The following is a 9,502-nucleotide window of genomic DNA, read 5'->3' as shown; positions in this document are numbered from 1 at the left end:
TCAAAATTTGGACAATTTTGTTACCAGATGGGAGTGACTCATGTGACAGGTCTCCCCTATAATCCTCAAAGACAAGGCATCATAGAGCGAGCCCACTGTACGCTCAAGTCATATTTAATAAAACAAAAAGGGGGTATTGAGGAGGCTTTGGCCTTGGTGCCAAGAGTAACCATCTCTATAGTACTCTTTACTCTTAATTTTTTAAATTTGGATGATGACGGGCATACGGCTGCCGATTGTCATTGCTCAGAGCCTGACAGGCCAAAGGAGATGGCAAAATGGAAGGATGTTTTGACCTGTCAATGGAAAGGCCCGGATACTATTTTAATAAGATCCAGGGGAGCCGTTTGTGTTTTTCCACAGGAAGAAGATAACCTGATTTGGGTACCAGAGAGGCTAACAAGAAGAATCGAGGCAAAGGAGGGCGGATCATGACCAGCCCTTCAGGACTCAGATCCTGACCTGCCTGCTGATGCTGTGGCTGTGCCCGTTGAAGTTTCTACTCCAGAATTGGACTGCCGAGTTTAAAGAGACTGAGGCTTGCCATCGCACAAGTGAACTCTACACATCTGGATCTGTCATTTACAGAAGGATTCTGTTCCTGGATTTCTTCAGCCCTTTCTTATTTTAAGGAATGGGTGGGAGTTGGCCTGTTTGGTGCAGCCCTATGCTGCGGCCTGGTGTTTTTGCTCTGGTTGATCTGTAAGCTCAAAACCCAACAAAATCATGACAAGGTAGTCATTACTCAGGCACTTGTGGCCATTGAACTTCTCCCGTGGTGTGGTTGTCCATGCTACACAAATCATAAAACCTCCTGCCGTCTCGTTCCTCCCCTGGCCAATAGCGCCTTTGCTAGCGACCACCCAGCAGGGTGAGAGTAGACGAGCTACGCCAGCTCCAGGGTACCCAGAGACAGGCAACCTTCCCCAAACGCAGACTAACCTAAGACACGGAGCCCTCAGGTGGGGGAGTGGGGGTAATCCTATGACGGGTAAGGCTGCAGGTTTGATGCGGAATGACCTAAGACTGGGGCCCTGGCAGAGCAAAAGCACTCTCTGACTTGCTATATTTGGCCTTCCCTTTTAACTAAAACAAAAGGGGGAGATGTGGGGAGCGGTGGAGCTGAAGAGGCATTCGCCATGGCAAGATGGCGCCTACTTCCGCTGTCAACTCCTCGTAAACAACTGTTTGCGCATGTGCGTAGAGAACTGCTTGTGCATGTGCATAGAATGAAAAGATGCCAAGTCACGGCCCATCCCGGTGTGTCACCTGGGGTGATGAGCGAACAGCCAAACATGGGCAGACACACCGCGCTGTGGGCGGACACGCAGCACTGTGGTGTATATAAGCAGTGCTGATTATTGGCTCGGCCCCTCTTTTTCCCTCTGGATGAGGGCAATAAACGTTTGCTGCAGAAGGATCCTAGTGTCCGCGTGTCTTCTTGTTGGCGAGACGACTGCTACTGCGCGGGCCACAAGGGACAAGACAAGGCTTTCCACTCTCTCCCTATCTATTCAATATAGTACTCAAAGTTCTAGAAAAAGCAATAAGAAAACAAAAAGAGATCAAGTGACAAAAATTGGACAGGAAGGAGTCAAGGTATCACTATTTAAGAAATAGGAAAGAATACATAAGTGACCCCCAAAATTCTACAAGAGAACTTCTGCAACTGATAAATAGCTTCAGCAAAGTGGATGGATATAAAACTAACTCAGTACCTCAAACAAACCAGCAGCCTTCCTTCATACTAATGATAAAAGGGCTGAGAAAGAAATTAGGGAAACTCCAACCTTCAAAATAGTCACAAGTAATATAAAATGTATTGGTGTAATACTAACTAGACAAGAGAAAGGGCTGTATGACAATAACTTCAAGAAATCACCTTCAAGAAAATTTGATGAAAGAAATAAAAAACAAACAGAAAATGGAAAAATCTCCCATGCTCCTGGATCAGTAGGATTAACAAAGAAAGTGGCCATCCTACTAAAAGCAATCTACAGATTCAATTCAAAACCTAACAAAATTCTAACAAAATTCTTCACACACATGGAAAGACTAACCTGTCAACTTCATGGAGAAAAGCAAATAACACAGGATAGTGAAAACAATTCTCAACAATAAAAGAACTTCTGGGGGTATCACCATCCCTGACCTCAAGCTACTCTCTATACTACAGAGCAATAGTAATAAAACTTACATGGTATTGGTATAGATACAGAAAGGTTGATCAATGGGATAGAATTGAAGACCTAGAAATAATCCACACACCTATGGACACTGATTTTTGAAAATGAAGCCAAAACCACTAAAAAAAGTAACTTCAACAAATACTGCTGATCTAACTGGTTGTCTGCATGTAGAAAGACACAAATTGACCTATATTTATCTCCTTGTACAAAGCTCAAGTCCAAGTGGATCAAGCAACTCCATATAAAACCACATACACTGAATTAAACAGAAGTGACTTAGTAACAACAAATATTACTCATCCAAAAAATTTTAAAAATAAATTGATTTCTAAAGATATTCTTCTGTATTAATAGGTCAATGTCTTATTAAGTTATGATCAAAGAAGCTTCCCCCTGAAGCAGAAGTGAACAAATATAAGGTCTAATAGCTGGATATTACACACACACACATACAGACACACACACACACACACACACACACACACACAGGGGAGGGGCAGAGAGAGGCAAGGAGGGAGGGAGAGACAGAGACAAAGAATCAGAGAGAGAGAGAGAGAGAGAGAGAGACAGACAGACAGACAGACAGACATAGAGACAGACAGACAGAGAGACAGAGACACAGACAGACAGACTTGGAACATACATCTCTAAATGAGATGTCTCCATCAAATCCCTCCCATCAGAGTTCAGGGAACCCTGAAGAAGAGGAGGCAGAAAGAGAGTAAGAAGGGACAGCAATGGAGGACATCAGGGGAATAATGTCATCTAAATCAACTGTGTAAAGCTCATATGAACTCATAGCAACTAAAGCAGGAAACATGTGGCCGACATGAGTCTGTACCCAGTCCTCTCAGACTGGATTTTTTTAAATGTGCAAATTTTTTAGAGACTATAGGACTTCTAAAGTTATATGTTGTTTTATACTGTAATATCAAGATGGCATTTTGGGGGTAAATTAGAATGGCAAGGTTGCAGTTGAATAGTGATAAGTCAACTGAAATGAGGGAAGCTCAGCTGAAAAAAAAAATGCTTTCACAGATAAACTTGTAGACAGCCTGTTGGCTATTTTCATTACGAAATGAATTTCAAAGTTGGGCAGTAGTAGAGCATGCCTTTAATCCCAGCACTTGGGAGGCAGAGGCAGGCAGATTTCTGAGTTCGAGGCCAGTCTGGTCTACAGAGTGAGTTCCAGGACAGCCAGGGCTATACAGAGAAACCCTATCTCGAAAAAAAAAAAAAAAAAAAAAAAAAGAAAGAAAAAAGAAAAAAAAGAAAAAGAAACAAAGAAAGAAGAAATGAATTTCACTAATTTTATAGGAGGGCTCAGTGCATTGTGGTTGTTGTCACTGCTGGGCAAGAGGGCCTGGATGTATAAGATAGAAGACTTAGCAAGCCATAAGGAGCAAGTCCATAAGCACCACTGCTCCAAGGCCTCTGCTTTAGTTCCTGCCTCCAAGTTCCTTCATTGATTGCCTGGTATGATGGAGTATACACTGTAGAAGAAATAAGCTTTTTCTACCCAAAGTTGCTTTGGCCATGCTGTTTTATCACAGCAACAAAAATACCTAAGACAAAAATAAAGTTATATTACTAAACTAAAAATATATTTTTTTTGATAGGTAAACATTTTATTTAGATATTTTCTTTTTTTTTTTTTTTTTTTTTTTTTTAGATATTTTCTTTATTTACATGTAAATTTCTCCATTCCCAGTTTCCCCTCCAAAAAACAAAGAAACAAACAAAAACAACAAAAACAAACCCCTGTTGCCTCCCACTTCCCCATGCCTGCCACTCCGCCCTCTCCCACTTTCTGGCCCTGGCATTCCCCTACACTGGGGCACAGAACCTTCACAGGGCCGAGCTCCTCTCCTCCTATTGATGATCGAATTTGCAATCCTCTACTATACACATGCTGCCTGAACAATCAGACCCCTCCATGTGCAGTCCTTGGTTGGTGGTTGAGACCCTGGGAGCTCTGAGGGTATCAATACCAACCTTATTAAATTTTGACTTTTGTCTCCCTCATTAATGCAGACATCTCTTTTCTTTGGTAATGTTGTTTGGGGAGAATTTAAATTCCATTCACAATTAATTTTGTCAGACAGATTTTGACTGATAAATTAACTGTTGTATAGGTTGAGTTAATATTACTCTATGGGAATTTTTATTATTGTTAAACTTCAGATTTTAAATGTTTATTATTGAATTTATTTGTTTATTTTGTGGAAAGTAAGTGCTATGTGAACATATGAAGATCAGAGGAAAACTTTCAGGACTCTCACCTTCTGCATAGATTTGAGCCACTCAGAGGTGTTGCTGAGGCCTGATCCTGGAAGGGCTGAGGGACTGAACATAAATGATTAGGCTTGATGGAAAATGGTTTTACCTCTTGAACAATCTTCAGCTCATCAGACTTAAAAATCAAATTAGTTAATATATATCAAATATTTGTCTTATAGTGACTGCATATTTGGGATTAGCTTACTTTTGAAAGAAAACATTTCATACTATGAGATATGAAATTATTAATTTTTGAATATTGTTTTGTTTTTTACTTCTTATGAAATAGCAACAAAATCGTATTTACCTGATAATACTGGTAGTAGAATATATACTGAATTAAAGAATATTCTACTAATCAAGGACTGTTTTGGATACAATAATGATAACTTATTGTTATCTTAGAGATGGACTTTTATGTGTTAATGTGTGCATAATGTAAAATTAATCATGGTAACCTCTTGACCAATGCATGCCAGAATTATGCTGAGAGAACTTCCCATTGCAAAGTCATTAGTATCCCCACAACAGGGTTTTGATATGTGAGCATAATTTGCTGAGAAAAATTTATCATCTGAATCCATAAAATAAAGTCCTTAGAGTTGTAACTTTGAGATGAAGAAAACATTGAAAAGCTCTCACCCTAGTGCTCTGAAAAGATGTTTGTATGGTCCTTGTGTGATGGTTCAATGAGATTTCTTCAAACAAATATGTTAAATGTAAACCAAAGAGAAAGTAACAAGTGACTAGCAGAGCTGTATTTTAGGCTTGTTAAGTTAATAACATGTCACTAAAAACATCAAATGTACTTCCAAATAAATGTCTTATGTTACACTTTTTATTTGTTTGTTTGTTTTTGTTTTTCAAGACAGGATTTCTCATTACAATAGTTTCTTTCAAAGTGTTTCACTTAAGTGTATGTGTAGGTCTGCCACATATATGCAGTACCGAAGAAAGCCAGTAGAGGGTTTCAGGTCCATTAGAGTTGAAGTTACAGGGGATTGTGTGCCACCTTACCTGGATGCTTTAAACTTGAGTGTCCTTTGGAAGAGCAGCAAACCCACTTAACCATTGATACAAGTCACTAAGTCAATACAGCTTCCTGGATTTGGCTGAGCTGCAGAATTTTACAGAGATTCAATTACTTTTTCTTCTTCTTTTTCTTTTCTTTCTTTCTTTTTCTTTCTCTCTTTCTTTTTTTTCTTTTTGGAATCAAACATATTTGAAATGTAGCATGAATTTCATTGCATAGACCACTTAGTATTTGATAAAACTAAAAGGGCAAATAATATAATGCTAAAAGTAGTAAGTTCATTCTTCATTATACAATGAAGCAGGAACCACATGAAATTATATCTGCCTTCTTGACGTAGTGAGTGCTTACTTCAATCAGAGACTGCTGCCATCAGGTTAAAATCGTCAAGAAAACCAGTACTGTTACTTTCCCAACACATGATACAGGTATCCATCCGTACACTTACAAGGTTGCATACATAGAAGAAATATATAAAATGGAGATCCCAATTTTACTTCTTTTTGGAGGAATAATGGGGAGATTTTCATCTTATGGGGTCTAAGTTCTTGCCTTTGAAAGAAATAACTGGAAAGACTTAGATAAGTCATTTTACTGTAATTGTTCAGTGTTCACATTTTTGTTAAAATAAAGTATGAGATTTTCATTCATTCTCGTGGCCATCTGGCCATTTCTCCTGTTCCTCCACACACCTGATCCTGAAACCTCACATTCCCTCCCTACTTCTTCCCATCGATCCCCATCCCCTCTCCCATCCAGCTCCCTCTCTCCATTTGCCTCTTTATGATTATTGCATTTGCTTTTCTAAGGGAGATTTAAGCGTCCTTGATTGTGTCTTCCTTCTTGTTTTGTTTCCTCCTTGTGTTTGTGGAGTGTAGCATGGGTATCCTGTGGCTAAGATCCTCTTATAAGTGAATACATGTTATGCATGTCCTTGTGGAACTGGGTTACTCTACTTAGAATGATAATCTCAAGTTCCATCCATTTGTCAGATGGCCATGAGAATGAATGGAAATCTGTAACTGACAGGAGGAGGTTGGTGGCATCTCCAGGACATGACAGAGATCTACAGTAAAGAAGGCACTGAAGATTCAATGGGGGTAACCTTAACTGTGGACTCACAGCACTGAGGATGTAGAACCTGAAGTGACAACCTCCTGTAGCCAGGCAGAAACCCCAGTGGAGTGATAAGGACACCAACCCACCCACAAAACATTCGACCCAAAATTTTTCCTGTCTGCATCAAATGGAAAAGCATGGGATGGAGCAAATACTAAGGGAATGACCAGCCAATTACTGGCTCAACTTGAAACCATACTATGGACAAGCACCAATTCTTGATACTATTAATGATACTCTGTTATGCTTGTAGACAGGAGAATGTTGTCCTTTGAGAGGCTTCACCCAGCAGTTGACTCAAACAGGTGTAGACACCCACAGTCAAACAGCAGATGGTGTGTGGGAACTCTTATGGAAAAGTAGGGGAGCCCTGAAGAAGATTGGTACTCCACAGGCAGACAGAGTCAGCTAACCTGGACCCTTGGGGCTGTCAGGATCTAACAACCAAGCAATGAGCATACACAGGCTAGACCTAGACCTCTCTGCACATATGTAGCAGATGTGCAGCTTGGTTTTCATGTGGGTCATGAGCAACTGGAGTGACAGCTATCCCAAACACTGTTGCTTGTAGTGGGATATGTTCTAGCTGGGATGCCTTGTCTGGCCTCAGTGGGAGATAATGTGCCAATCCCCATGGTGACTTGATGTGCCAGGTTGGAAAATTAATCAGTCACCCTGCTCCACCAATCTGTAACTTGCTCAGATAAAACGGGGCAGGAGATGGAGGGAATTGTGGGAGTAGGTGACTGGGAGGAAGCAGTGAGCTGGCTGAGAAGTGAATAGATAGATAGATAGATAGATAGATAGATAGATAGATAGATAGATAGATAGATAGATAGATAGATAGGCAGGCAGACAGACAAATAGATAAAGTGAAGCATGAGGAGTATCTTAGCAACTAACCATCAGTTAGGTTTCTTTTTTTTTCCCCCTGTCTTGGAATTTCATTTAGATCTTAATCTGTGGAATCATTTTCACTCTTTACAAACTACAGGAAGACATGATTTATCAATATAAATGCTATAATCCACTGAGTAAATTTAGTGATATTCTGTTATATAACAATATTTCAAAAAGGACTGATGTGATAATTATTTAAATAAGATATATTTCTTTTTAAAGAATTTGACATTTTGCATAGAGTTACAGAAATAGAGGCAGAGACACAAAGAACTGCTGGAATCTAAAATTTAATACTTTTGTTGTAAACAGATAGGTACCAACATAGTAAGTTGCCTCTACCATGCCTTACCAACATGTTGTATAGCTTTATAGCTCACAGTTCAAGCACTCTATCCCCTTTTCTCTGTATCTGTCTACTGGACACACCAATCCACATACATAATACTATACTAGCATGTTTGGAGTTTGTACAACATGTGCTTTTCAAAGATTTTATAAACAGTATTGGGTCAGTGCTCAGTTTAATAAAATAAATTGTATAAAATTAAATCAAACACTTTTTTCTCCTAATTAGGTTTATATTTTATTATGTATAATATACCACTAAGTATCAAAACTTTAATTGCCTTTATTAAAAATACTTAATTGAGGTAGTTATGGTCACTTAAACCTTCCTCATGTCAGAATATTTTTGTTGGTAGAGGGCCTTACTTAATGTTGATGGGTGTTCACTTATTATTGTGATCTTTTAAGAGTTAGGGGCAGCTTTTGCAATTTCTTAAGCTAAAAAAACCAATCAAATTTGTTGCATGTGTTGATATTTTTCTTTCAGGAAAAAAAGTTGTCACTAGGGTGTCATAGTATTAATCACTTTAAAAATGTTTTAAAATTAGGGACAATAATACAAAGTCTAATGGTGATTTACCAACTAAATATGCACTATTATAAATCCTTTGTTTCTATTTTAATATGATTCATTATATCTTCATCAAGAGAAGATTCTCTAAAAATTAATTTTGAAGAGGCCAAGAGGAAGCTAAACAAATAAAGTTTTGCCTTTCAGTGATGGGCACCAGTTTGATTTCCAGAAACCACACATAAATATTCTAAGCACGTCTGAAACCCTAGCAGGGAGTGTGGTGGCAGGAAGACTATCAGCACTTGTTGGTAAGTTAGATTTGCCTACCATTGTGGCTCTAGTTTTATGAGATGTCCTATACCAAAGTGAGTTTTTGGCATTTCTGAGTATGACTATGACGGTTAGTCTATAGCTGGCACATATACATATGCACATATTTTGAAGTGAATGCATAAAAGACATTTCTTTTAAATTACCTGGAAGGAAAATTCTTCATGTATGTTAGTTTGGATTTTAATGAGATAACAAAAGATGATGTTAATGGGAACTTGGGTTAAAAGAGATTTATTTAGCTTACATATCCCGAATCACAGTCCATTTGAGGCAAGTCAAAAAAAGGAATACAAAACTGTCAGGTACCTGGATGCAGAAGCTAGTGTAGAAGCTGTGGAAGAATGTTGCTTACTGGCTTGTTCCTACTTTTCCATAAAACCCAGGACCAGCAGTCCAACTGTGTCCCCACCCACATTGAACTGGACCCTCTCATATCAATCACTGATCAACAAAGTACAGAGTTGCTTGCCCACAACTGGATCTTAGGACACATTTTCTCAGTTGTGTACTGTCCTGTCAAATGACTGTAGCTTGTGCCAGGTTTACAGAAAAGTACATAGGTATCATCCATTGAAATTTCGCCAAAAGACTGTAGCACTTCCTTTGTGTTTCCAGTTTCACTTGTGTCTTGATCTTTCTGCAATCACTTCTATCCATTCTTAACATTTGATGATTGGAATAAAGTGCTTTCAAACTCCTGTTAGTGTTGTTATTTTGGCCTTCTTCCACATATTTTAAATGTTCTTTTTTTTTTTTAACTTTTAATGCATTATGAGAAAAGTTTCA

Source organism: Mastomys coucha, unplaced genomic scaffold (assembly GCF_008632895.1).
Source record: "Mastomys coucha isolate ucsf_1 unplaced genomic scaffold, UCSF_Mcou_1 pScaffold22, whole genome shotgun sequence".
NCBI lineage: Eukaryota > Metazoa > Chordata > Mammalia > Rodentia > Muridae > Mastomys > Mastomys coucha.
The sequence above is the reverse complement of the archived record's forward strand: the minus strand, read 5'-3'. Positions refer to the sequence as shown.